The sequence below is a fragment of the Gasterosteus aculeatus genome, chromosome 3, assembly GCF_964276395.1.
Source record: "Gasterosteus aculeatus chromosome 3, fGasAcu3.hap1.1, whole genome shotgun sequence".
Taxonomy (NCBI): Eukaryota; Metazoa; Chordata; class Actinopteri; order Perciformes; family Gasterosteidae; genus Gasterosteus; species Gasterosteus aculeatus.
Genome location: NC_135690.1, coordinates 3,156,565 through 3,170,172, shown reverse-complemented (window position 1 = coordinate 3,170,172; position 13,608 = coordinate 3,156,565). Strand labels below are relative to the sequence as shown.

Here is a 13,608-nt window from a genome sequence, read left to right as displayed (position 1 = left end):
ATCCCCCCTCTTTAACTGGCTATTGTTTTAGTATCCTGTCCTCTAGTTGCCGCTCCCTCCTATCCTTTCCTCCTTCCCTCATCTGTGTCAATCACAGGCCTGTCACTGTGTCCCTCACCCTGTTCACTCTGAGGCTCCCATCAATCAGCCAATCTCCTTCCTCGGCCTTGGCGCATTGGAAGTGGCAGGTGTGTCGCTAGCTACCATGTTGACGACGGGCTGCAACGTCGCAAATGTGCATACGCATCTAGTCATCGAATACCAGAATATAGTCTCTACCCTGTGGTTAAAAAAAGATCGGGGCAAATTCAATCCCAGGGCTCCTCTCCCTCTTAGAGAAACTTATCAGCTGGGAGTTCGATGGCCAGGCAATCACGGCCACGGGCATCTGGTTAACAAGCCCGCGGCAGGTTGCAGCACGCAGGGCCAAATATCAACGTTCTACCGTCGTCAGCTGAGCACAAGTTAAAGAGCGCTTTTTCACACGGGGCATTTTGTCAATGAAAGGATTTCTTTTAAAGCGCTGTTGAAGCAAGAATACAAATTAAAAAGATGCTGTTTTAATTCAATTTTTTTTATATTTAACAGCACGTTGCGTGCTTAAGATCAGAATGAAAGCATTTCTGTAGCCTCACGTACATCCTGACGTGGCCGCTCTCGGGGAGAGCTGCTGTCGTGACATTACCTCGGCTCGGTACAGCAGTGAGTGAGGATAAGTATGTGCTTTTGTTTGTCGCACAGGGGAGCTCATTTTTCCTCATTAGAGTTTTATATAATTGAATACGGCAAAATTGTTGTTTTCATGTGTGCAACCAGCAAGGACGGGGGATTTCACCTGTGGCCTTTACGTATGGAAGCATGATTTCTATTAGAGTAAATAGAGATGAAAGGATGATACAGCAGCTCCAAGGACCTCTCCCTTCCTAATTAGAGTTTTAGGTAACGCATCGCTGCGGTACTTTCTTGCAGATCTAAACCAGCTGCACTGTATTTCTTTGTAAGTTCTCTACACCTAGAGCAGGTTTCTCAGTGACCTAATTAATTGGGGCCATACCCTTAATATATCTTAATTAATTCCCCCATCCAGGTTCCCATTTCTGCTCAAATTCAAATGTCTTTTAAGTATTAGTATTTGAGGCAGATCCTCGCCATCGATTGTGTGCTGTCACCAACTTAACGAGACTGAAAACTTTAATTACGATTTACCTCCTCTGCTGTCTGTCTATCTCGCTTTTCTCCCGGTCACCCCTGTTGAACAGGCAAGCGGCAGCCGCACGCCCACGGCGCACGCTCTCCACAACAATGAACAAGCCCGGATGGCAAAAAAAAAGAAGGAAAAATATGTATGCATTTTAAAAAAGCACAAACAAAAGCCTGGACATTCATCGAGCCTTTTCAAACACACAGTTGAGAGGAACCTGCTACACACACACACACAACTAGGATACTCATCACTACCCTGTGGACACACGCAAATCCTCACAGGCCTTTTATCTAAGGAAAACTCTCGGGGCTGCCTCTCTGGATGCAGTGAAGTCAAAAGAGAAGAAAGCCGCCACCCTAAAAAGAATTTTGCATTAAGGAAAGAGAGGGAGAGGGGGGAACAGCAGTGTCCCTTGGAGGTGTACTGGGTGGAGGCAGCCGGAGGGGGTGCAGGCGGCGAGTCAGAGGTGGTTGTTTTAAGTGCAAAGCGCCATAAACCAGCTCCGTCCTCGCCTTGAACCTTGGCAGATGAAAGCGGACCTGTCAGCGTGTGAGGAGGTGAAAAAAGCAACAGGGGCTTTTATCCGCTAATGTATAAGTACCTTGCTCGCCTCCGTCCCCGGCCTTGTCTTTGTCTCAGCCTCCCTGATATACTGACAGCAGGTGCTAACCTCCAACAGGAGAGTACATGGCGCTGGCATACACGTGGACATAAGATAATTGTGTCCATGTGGAGGGTGGAGGTTTGTGGAGGAGCAAATGCAGGTAAGGTATGCGACACTCCCGGATTGACAGTAAAAAAACAAAAAAGGCAAATAGGGGAATGAATTTACAGTTTTGCATGGCGTTGAAGCTGTAAAATTCTGCCTGCTTATGGGTGGCTGTTTGCCGATTGGTGAGATTAAGACTAAAGAGCTGCGACAGGGGGCTTTGGATTTGCTTGGCTCTCAGCTAGATCAATGGGGTTACATTAAATGGCAGGAGTCAGGAGGCTTGTCGAGCATCCGGCAAGAGTGTGTGCAATGAAAACAGAAGAGGGTTCAGTCATGTTAAATCCATTTTTACTATAAGACGCAGGATTGGGCTTCACTAGCTATTTGTAAATCCCTTTGAGCTCACGCTAATCGCAAAAATATTGGTTCACCAAAGCGGGTTGCACCATTTAAACTTGCTGGCTAGTTAAAGGGCCAGTGTGTATCTAATTTGGCCTCATCTAAGCGGTGAGGATGCAATTAACTGAAACTTCTCTTGTGTGCCAAGCGTGCCGGAGGAATAGAGCAGCCGATGCAACAACTAGAAAAGACGAACGGCACTATCTGAAGCCAGTGCTCGGTTTGTGCGCTCTGGGCTTCTGCAGAACACTGTTAATTTTGGCAGCTATTTTTGATTTAGTCTTAGTCTTAGTCTTCAGACGAAAAATGCATATTAGTTTTAGTCACATTTAGTCATTTTAATCCTTCTTAGTTTTAGTCTAGTTTTCGTCAACGAAAACTCAGAGCATTTTAGTCTAGTTTTTGTCGACGAAAACTAGACTAAAATGTCATTGTTTTAGTCTAGTTTTAGTCACATTTAATAGCCATATTAAACTCCTTTTCTTCCCTTCTCAGGCCCAGGGACCCCCTGTGTTGTGTCTACAACTGCATAATAGTCTAGCTTGCAGTACTTGGTGGTCCATTAGATGTCCCTCCTAGGACAGGTCTATAGCAAACGTTTTGACTTGCGGGCCACAAGTGTTTGTGTGAGCTAATATAAATGACATGTGAAAAATCATTACATGAAAGGATTTGGATTTTAACAAATAGCAAAGCATTTATTTGCAAGAAAATTTAACAAATTGGCAAAGGTGTAACAACTTCATGAGGACCAGGGACCTAAACGCAACATTTTGTGGTCTTTGTCAGTTTACTTGCAATGCTTTTGACACGGCCACCGGAAACTTCATGGTCCTTTATTGTTTCCATTGTCCCAACAAAAGAGACCCCTTAACGTCCTACAATCGGTGCAATACATTATTTTCTTGGCTTCAGAACCTGCAATGACTTTATTATGTTAGACGTGTTTGTAACGGGGCGTCTCATCCAGCCGAGGAAATGCTGCCTGCCGTCGCCAGAGAACAGAGCAGAAAGGTCCGACAGTCTGTTAAACGGGTCTTCATGTTTCTGTGAAGCAGCGCGGCTTCAGCCTGCTAACAGTCAGCTAAACCAAGACAGCTGAGCTAAACTAACAAAGCGCACATTCAAACTCGCCGAAGCGTAAAATAGTCGTCGCGGCCCGTAGTCGGTGCACAAGAACCACCGCTGCACAGATGCGAGCACGCGTTCTGGGTTCGTGGATGACGTCATCGTGACGCGTTAATATCCGCGTACGGGGCCGTACTTTGTCTGGGAAAAACCTGGGTGGGAAAAACCACCAACATGTTCGTCTCGTCTCGTCTCGTTAACGAAAGTTAGAATATATTTAGTCATAGTTTTTATTTTTTAAGATCGTTTTTGTCACATCTTAGTCTCGTCTTAGTCATGGAAAAAAGGTGCGTTAACGAAATATTTTCGTCATAGTTTTCGTCGACGAAATTAACACTGCTGCAGAAACATGACGCTCCGTGTATAAACTGCTCATTCCGTCAGGCGAATTAACACCAACAAAAGCCTTTTAGATAGTACATTCCATGTATGCCAATCGATCCCCCTAAATAGTGCAGTTTAGCAGGACATATGTATTGATTCAATCCACCTGATGTCATTTTCCAAATTGTACTGGCTGTTTTGTCATCGCACAAACATCAACTAGCTCCGACTCTACTGTGTTGGGGCCAAGCTAGCTCCTCTGCTGCTGTTTTATCTTGGGCTACAGTATATAAACTGTAAACCATAAAGATCACATAAATCTGGACAGGAGACGGTGCCAGTAGGTCAGGACAGCGACAGCATTTGTTGCCCATATCTAACTGCCTTGGCATGGGTTCAAGTGGTTCTCAGTCTGAGGTAAAGTGCTCTCTAAGAGTGTGTGACTCTACCAACAGTGACAGCGCTGACCTACTGAGCGCCTCCGATTCACTACAATGATCTCCCCATCGTTCACGCCTTTCGAAATGAAAAGGCACGCTTAAGTAGCAGCATTGTATGTATGAAACGTCTCTTGTGCTAAAGCATTGCAGCAGTGAAGCTGAGAACGGACAACAGGGCTACTGAAACATCTAGATTACTAATTAAGAACAAGAGCAGAAAAGGTACATTTGGATGCGGCGGTGGATGGAGAAAAGTGGAGCAGGAGGGAATGTGGGTATGGTAGGGAATGAGGGAAGTGAACGAGCACTGCACTTTTCAGCAGTTTTCTCATGTGGAACATTCTTTTTATTATTCATTATCCGCCATGGGATGCACAAGTCCAACATCCTTGCTACTGATATCGACCCCTTAAGGCTGGATACCTGAAGAGGAATCCGTGACCAAAAGCTCTCTTTTCCCCCGACCCCTTCACATATCTTTATATGTTAGAAGTTAGTTTTGGACTTCGTTTGGCAAGTGGAGAACTACATTCAGGTTTTGTGGTAATTGCGATTATTTGAGACCACAATCTTGTTACTTTAACTGATGCTATGAGTGCAATGATGCACAGCATTTGCGGTTAAAATGTGTTGTGCATGAATGTCACTTAGGAGACAGGGATGCAAATTCCACTTTTGTAGTTTTTCAATCCGAACCCTGTTTCGCCATGTTGTATTTGGTGTCCAAATCTTTTGAAATTGATCGAATATTTTAAAAAAAGAACCCTGCAGCCGGTAGGCGCTAAATGGGTTCAAATGTGATCATGACACACCATCAATGCGCGTGCACTTAGTGCTTGTTTTGCCACTTTACTTCAGAGAAAGAAAACCCAAAACAGGTTTACAAGCATCCGCTTGATGGACCGCAAAGTTCTAGCCCACAAAAATGTCTTAATGGATCCTAATAAAAAAAAGATGCTGGAATGTAATTTAAAGCAAGATGAAAGATATTTTCAGCAGAACTGACCCCTATGATGTGTGTAGAGCCTCCATGGAAAACAGGGATGTGCATCCAGACGTGGCTGCTGGAGGCTGCAGAGCCTTTGGCCACTAATCAACTGATAAAGTCAGTTTGTGAAACAACCTTTTGGCACTGGTTAACTGGTAACAGTCTTGCCAGGGACAGACAATGACTTGATCAAAGGGCAAATGGATACTGTGAAACTTAAGCTCACATGACACATACCACTGGAAGTAATAACATGCTTGGCTTCACATGTCCCTTGCAGATATATGTTTAACTTTAAATTAGACGTGATTTTATCTACCATGGATACAGAATTTTACATGTAACAGGAAAGTTAGTAGTAGATTCAATTTCAAATGTAGTCCAACTTATTTTTATGACTTCCTCCCGAGGTGAAATATTTACTTACAATAATTAAAAGATAATGGTCTCTTCACGGTGGATGATCCTGCATCTAACTGCTTCACACGAGCACCACAAATAATTATTGTGTTACTGAGCTACAAACACATCTCTCCACCTTCGGGCCCCTGAGCTCCGCCGATCAACCTCAATGATCTTCACGCACAAAAGGTCATGGGAGGTTTCTGTCGGAGGCCGCAGGTCTGCTTTGAGCAGACGGCTCTTTCTACCCAATGCTCAGTCTGCCTTTTCTGAATGGTGAGTCATCAGCTGCCAAAACATTCGCCAAAATTACACCTGATGCCCATCACGCCCGCCTGTCTTCTTCTTCTGCCTGACTGCGTGTCCAACATCAAAAAGCTATCTGATCCTTTCAACACACGGGCTGACATTTCCACGAAAGTCCTTGGGAATTTCCGATGCGCTTGTCTCTCCGAACCTCTGTGTCTGTTTGTGTGAATAGTATAGATCAGCGATTCCCAATGCGAGAGGTCATTTACAATAAATAAATAAAGTTTTTTTAATGTTTAATTTTTAATTGTTTGAAATTAATCTAAAAATATTTATGATGCGGCACATTAGATATGTGAAACATTAGTTGATGAAGCACAAACAATTTAAATGGACAGATTAATAAAACAATAAGGCTCTCGCTCGAAACGGCTGCTCTTGTCCGCTTGTCGTTGTTCAACAAACGGGGCGCCCTCTTGTAGTATTAAAGTAAATATTGTTAGGGTTTCGGAAGGCTCTCGAGGGAGGCCTCAATCCTTTGTTCTCGTCCCGGCCGGAAACGAGGACACGAATGAGTCAATTCGTTTAAATTCAAAAATCAAAAGTTATTTAATAACTGAACAACGTAATAGGGATTACAATTACAAAGTGAAATACTAAGCGAACAGTGGAATATTTCGCGAAATAGAGAATCCTCTGAGCAAGTCTAAAGTGACTTTTCAAGGCGGCTGCAGGTCAGATTCTAACAGTCTTTCCCCCGCCATGGTCCTTTGAAAACTCTTGAGGTGTGTCTTCTTTGGTGCATTTGAATGTCATTGGCCTCTTCTCCAAAGGGTCACCTCCTCCATTGTCCCTTCCACGTCGAGGTGTGAATCTGCAGCTGTAACCTGAAACCTCTCTGTCCTAGCTGTCCCTCACATTCCAATGCACTCAATGTAGATACATTCGGCTTTATGCCTCAATGAGTGAATTTAACAAAGCGTACATCGTTTAAGTCTTCATCTTATAACTAGTACACTTTCATTACAACAACCCATCATTAATGATCACCGTTCATCACACTTCATCATAAGATCTAAGACAGTTCGTGTGGTTCAATTCTCAAGACATTTGCCTCAGTCGGCTGCCTTACATTAAGTTGTTCATTTATTACCTGACAGGAGAAAAAACTCCCAAAAAATCCTCTTTGGGGATAAAATTGGGAGAAATCCATAAAGAACGGCAATTGGCATCCGTCCCCAGGTTTTAACATCACATTGTGACAGAATGTTAATGTCTACAGTGTTTATATGATTTAAATGACTATGAATTGTGTTTGATTGAAATTGCATTCACTTCATCTAACATGTTAATGTAATAACTAATATCTAACATCACACAAACTATAATTCTAACACTAAACATTATTACACGTACTATAATTTCCTGACTAGCGGTGCACTTCTGGCTTAAATCCCTAACAATATACAGCATTTTCCGCACTCCAAGGCGCACGTAAAAGGCTTTAACTTCCTCAAAAAACGACAGTGCCTTATAATCCCGAGCGCCTTATATTTATGGATCAATTGGTTAATCGGTTGATCCATACTGGTTGTACACGGCGCTCAAGGCGCTCTGCCAAACATGCCAAAGCTCGGTCTACGACGGCGAGATGCTGAGCGGGCGCTCAAGCGCGTGAGATATGGATCTTGTTTCAGGGCGCGTCGGGGGGAAAAACAAAGCTGTTGTTCTTGCCGAGCACATCATGGGATTAAAGAGCGAGAGACGGTGCCCTTTTCTCTACAGTAGCTGAACCATCTTAACGGGGAAAATAAGTTATTCTAAAAGCAGCCGAAGATTTAAGGCGTGGATGGCGAGGGGGGCGGCGAGAGCGGACGCACCTCGCGGCATCGATCGGACCCTGAAAGCACCGTCTCCACCTTACTGTCAAAAAGAACAACAGCGAGCGCGTAGAAAACTCCTTCGAGCGCGAGCAGAGATTCTCCTCGCGAGCAACGAAATTCACGTTTCGCAAGCGAGCAAATACCTCGCGGAGACAAACTTTTGCTCGCGCGAGACGGACTTTTGCTGTTTGATGTTTGATTTTGGTTAAATTCTTAAGGTCATTTAATCATTATGTTTTGATCAGAGTTGTGATTAAAGGTTTGGGTGGGCCGCGAAAGATTTTCAGATTTCAAATTGGGCCGCGGCATTCTTGAGTTTGGGAACCGCTGGTATAGATAAAGTGTTTTAAAATGTGTGCTAAAGAATGAGAAAAGTCATAACTTTTCATGGAAGCATTTAGGGACAGATTGTAAGGGAATTATTAGGAGCCTTTAGGCACAACCTCAGAGTGGGCTCACCTATTGTCTGTGTAAGAGGCAAAGCATCGTATCAAGTTAATAAAGTTAATCATTTTATTGGGAAGAGCTTTACTGCAAAACACTTCAGGATGTTTTGTCCTGGATTTAATGAACCCCCCCCCCCCACACACACACACACACACAAATACTCTACTGTCTACCTTTCAAGGGCGGCCCTTTCAAGGGGAGTGGCACTGAGGCTGGTGGATAGGACACAGGAAAGGTGAGAGCGGGTCGTTTCAGAGATGAATAAACACAACACGCCCAAGGTTGCCGGTGATAATGTGTGATGAATTGCCAGCGAGATATGGCACATTGTAGGATAGCACCAAGGCTATTGGGCAAGAGGGAGAGTGAATAATGACACTCGATGTTCTAGCGTAATCGGCCCGGCTCGCTTCGATTTACATTTAAGGATCTTTTTCATGTTTATCTCCCACCCAGGCAGGCGGCGACCAGAAGGTTTTTTAACGGCTGGTTGATGGAATCGATAAGCCCCCGCTGTGCACCAAAAACTTCCTCTGAGTGCGTTCTCTGCGGGTGGTCTGCTGTTCCCGGGCGAGGAAGCAGCACCAGAGAAATGGTGTTTGTTTGGTTGGTAAGAATGTTGGGGGTATAATTTATTATATGTGGTAAATAATTGAAATTACTGCAAACTTGACTAACGTCCAAAGATCTTTATAGCTGCAAACCATATTTAACAGTCCCCTGTTTAAGGAAGTTTTTTTTTTTTTTCAGACCCAATTAGTCTGGCGAGGCCGTCCTCTTGAAGCAGCAATGGACTAGATCGTCTTCGTCTCTCTAGACAAGTTAACATATCTATCCGTGCTACCCACTCAATGGAAAGAAGCTCAGCTGAAAGTGCTAAGCAACTAAATGAGCAAACTGCAGGCTAACACATACCCGTGTAACAAAAAAGCCCCTGAACTAGCGGCCATGAAGCCATAACTGGAAACAATGTCCAACCTTTGCTGTTCTGTGATCATAAAGCGGTATTTAATGGCATTTCATTGGAGCTAACAGTTACTCCAATGTTTGTTATTTATTCATGAGTTGATTCCAGACATCCATATTTAATGGCCATAGCTTTTCCACAGCCGTCCGAGTCTCCATAGGATGGGGGAATTGGGGTGCTGATCTTGTGATAATGGCATCGAGCTGACCAGATGGATTTACAGATTCTGATCAACAAACTCACATTAAAACCTCTCAACTTTGCTCAGATGTTGGATTATGGTTTCCTTGAGGTTTTGAGCTGCACATACAAAAAATAAAGTTGTATTCATTGGATATCCTGTTTTTTTGCTTCATTTACATTTACCCAGTAATATTTACACTAAGTATTCCACCTGTGCAGGAATCACACAAGTGCTGCCTTATTACATGAGAGATTATTCAAATATACCTTGTGTAAATAGACTGCATTCCTTCGCTTTTTCCCCGGAGCCTTTTTGCTTTCTCACGTAACAGTTTTCACTTATTTTACTATCATAACTATTCTGCTGTTCCTCCTGCTGTTGCTGCTGCTATAATAAGTATCCTTTATTTTTCTTTTTTTGTTGTTGTAACAAGTAGTTCATTCTGTACAAATGACATCCATTGTACTTTGTTGCTCTCCCTTAGGTTTCATCCACTTTTGGTGGGATGTTATCTTGTGCTGTTGTGAGGGCCACACAGCAGAAGACGTTGCATGGACATGCGTGAGTGGGAAACATCTTTGATTGAATTCGCGACTCAATGACGAGTCCCGTAAAGACTTTGCTCCAAAAAAGTTGGGATAAACTTATAGGCCTCTATAAAAATCCATCCATATAATTCATTCATTGAATTATAATTTTCACTCATGTTCCCACTCCCAGCCTGATATGTAAAACCTCCCCACAGCTCAAAGTGCATAATCACCTTTCCTTGGAGTCTTTTAATGTGAAACATCTGCAGGAAGTGTAGTTCTATTGATGAACTCTGGCTGTGACAGAAAAGGACATTAGAGAAAAATAGAAATAATTGGAGGACTTTGGTTAAGTCGGCCATCCTCTTGCCAGAGCCACTGCTCAGCCGAATCAAAGACAGAAGGTCGCGCCCGGCTCGCTCGCATCAATTCACCACTGACTCGTTATCTGTGTTTCGTCAGAACCATCTATCCCGAGGATGTTGTTGGGTCCTGCTGCGTTATCGTAGCCCGCTGCGCTTGTTGAACGCTGTGTGAACACGTGGGCCTGGAAGCCGATACTGTCAGAGCTTTTAATCCCCCTCGTTGAAGTCCCGGCCTTATTAGCATAAACCCCTCCCCACTTAGTATGACTTTCATGCCCCTATAAGTCTTTCGTCTGCTTCTGCATCATAACTGACAGTATATTTTTGTAATTCTAACCAATCTCAAATTCATTTTTCTTTTGTCTCTCTCGATTTGGGTCAGTTCGTTGCTTTGTTTGGTTTCCAACGGCTCGGGGAGATTGCAGAGTGTTTACATCGCCGTCTGCAGCCGGTCGGAGCGCAGCGCCACCTTGGGTGATGAATTGGATGAAGGGTGTGGAAATTAAAACTGAGGGCATCGTGCAGCATGGAGTTCTGCAATTTCCAGCGACGCGTCAGAAGTGCGGCTGCAGTCGCGAACTGAAACGACCCCTTCTGCTACGTGGGCAAGCGGTTCACTACTTCGCTTCCCAACAGTATTTAGCAGCGTGTTTTTTCTCGTTCTGACCGGCACTTCAAGGCTGTGGGTGTATGTTGAAGGAAGATTTCCAAGCAGGGTTTACTCCTCAGTGGTGTGCTGAGACGCCGGCGTAGGAGATCAAAGTTTGGGAGTGTTACATTTCAGGGCGATTTATTTCTGCGGGGTTCATGCATGCTGTGTAATGTTTGGGATGTTCTGGCGCTGCTCCAGCATTGGGAGTATAAATTATATTTAAGAGGCGGGGGGGGGGGCTGATCGACACACTCACACACAAACACACACACACACATTACAAGGCACACATGAGCAAAAATAGCCTTCACAGCAATCCCAGCATCAAAAAGAAGCAGAGTCTCTCCAAGGTCACCTCGTCCTCAGTACTGATCCCACCTCCGGCACATGAGGGCACCGAGGTGGGAGACCAGGTCGGCCTCCAACATGCCCCCCCGGGAAACGCCTTGCTCCCTGCATCGGGGGTGGAAGATAGCAGCCATCAGACAACGAGGGCCGCCGGGGGAGAATCCCCTCCACCCTCCTCCGCCCTCTGTCTTTGTCTCTAATATAGCGGCGGGATAGCAGGGGCCGCTGCGTTCAGAAAAGCCCTGTGTTCCTCCCATGAAAAGCACATCTATGGCCGTGGAGAAGCTTACACTGTAATCCTGCATGACGGATCGAGTCTGCCGCTGCAGCACTCTCCCTCTCTTCCTTTCACAACGAAACTTCTGTGGCAGCGGGCTCGTGCGTGCGCACACACCCGTCAAAAGACGATGGGATGTGTGCGTGGGCCCGATAATGCGCCTGCGCATGTTTACGTTTTTCCTTCCGTCCGCCCATTTCTCCTTAAAAAATATATGGCAGCCTATAGCTGTTGAAATGTTGCAAAACAATGGCGAGAGTGAATAAATAGATGCCAGTGGCAGAAAATGGAAAATAGGTTTCCCTTTTTGCAAGTCAAAGAACAGAATGTAAAAGATACCGTGCACAGTACAAGAGAATGAATCCCAGTGGGAAGTCTCGGGGAAAGCGGGTTCTGGGGAGGTGTATGGATGACCTGAATTCTGTATCTGTGCTCCCATGGCATGGATTAACACGCACGGGTAGAAGTGGCTTCTAATATAAAGGACATTTATACGCTCACGGATCACTACTATTAGGACCCCTCTGAGCCCGATTTACTCCTGTCCTGATCCATCTATCCTCCTCTCACTTCAGCTCCTTGTCTCTCTCCTCCTTCCCTTCCCGGTGCATCCACTCGGCCCTCTGTTGTTGTTGTTTTTTACCTTGCACTCTGTTTCATAACAGACCCACCTCCTCCCTCTCTTTCTCTTCTTCTATCTGTCAGAGTATTAGGCATTCAAAGATCTTCCTGTAGCATGTGGCAGAAGTCGTCACCCCATCTCTCTCGCTCCCTCTCTTTATCTCCCTCTAATCTTCCTTAATCTTCCTGCCGAAAGTGAAGTAAGAATTAGTTTCTCCCTCATCAATCTCTTGCACCTCCTTTTCTTCTACCTCCTTCTTCCTCTCCTAACCCCCCCCCCCCCTCCCTCTCCACCCCGCTGGGCTCTGGATCATCCTCACCAGGTGCTTTCTTAATCCACTCTGCTTCGTGTCATCAACACAACTGCAGAGGTCATTCCTGCTTCGCCGTCATGTCTTTCTTTCTCTTTCCATTTCCACCTCTCACTTTTAGATTATTTTTTTTCCCTGGCTCTCACTTCAAAGGCTCTGGGGACATTTGCATTCAGCCCGGCCTGTTAACCCTGAGCTGTGTCCTTAGCCGCTCGCTGTCAATGGGCTGCACGAACTGAGGCAAAGCACATGTTAAAACCTTCAATCTGACACAAAACCCGAAGGCGTCGGGATGGTGGAAAATGTTTTTGACGTTTTTGACCGATTTCATTCAGCATTAAAAAAAAAAAAGTTTTCTACAAAAAAACGCAAATCTCTTAACGCAAAACACACACAATTTTTACAAAAGATTCTGCAGAGGTTTTGAGTTTTGATGAATTTCTGCAATTGTACTCGATAGCACTCAACACTCCCCCTCTACTCTTCAGCGGTCAACACAGAGACCGGCACAAGCAATTCATAGAGCTGCAAAGTTAGAAGGCCATTAGCGGAAGCATCTCCTACGCTCACCTCACAAATCCCCAAATACATCTTTTGTCCTTGGTCCTTAACGGCACATCCAAAGGATGTTGGGATTAGAACACACATTATGTACGGTGTTGTGTTCTAATTTCCCACCATGCAAAAGGCTCCGAGTCATAGATGTACGTGTGTGTGTGTGTGTGTGTGTGTGTGTGTGTGTGTGTGTGTGTGTGTGTGTGTGGGTACTAATTTTGTCCAATGCACACCTGATGTTCTTTTCTACTTAAAAGCACAGACTGAGCTCAAGAGAAGCACAGCAACAAATGCAATGCTTGAGAAACCGCGAGTTTAATTAGTTGCAGCTTCAAAAATCTAAATATGTCGCTTTCTTTCACCAAGTTGTGCCAATAAAAAGTCATTCTTGGCTCTAAAAAAATTTAAAAAACCTTTAGCAAAACACCTAAGCCATAAGTGCTAGAGCGGGACAATAACATCCCTTTGCTGTAAATGCCTCTCATGCTGGATTACACTACATATATTACACTCCTTTTGACATTCAGGATGCACTACTTCCTTCATCTTTACATTCAACTAGAATAAAGGACATGAATGTAGGGAATAAAAGGCTGGAAGTAGTGTGCATCAAGAAACTAGT

General features: G+C 44.5%; 1 protein-coding gene and 1 long non-coding RNA gene across 3 annotated transcripts in view; one reads left to right on the top strand and one right to left on the bottom strand.

Annotated features, from left to right (window-relative positions):
* cdh24b (cadherin 24, type 2b) overlaps nucleotides 1-13,608 on the bottom strand; it is a 124,153-nt gene that overhangs the window by 83,705 nt on the left and 26,840 nt on the right. The gene's annotated exons all lie outside the window — the stretch shown is intronic.
* Nucleotides 8,360-9,476, top strand: LOC144405464 (uncharacterized). The gene is made up of 2 exons (XR_013467060.1): nucleotides 8,360-8,786; nucleotides 8,927-9,476. It is a non-coding gene; the product is annotated as an uncharacterized LOC144405464 (long non-coding RNA).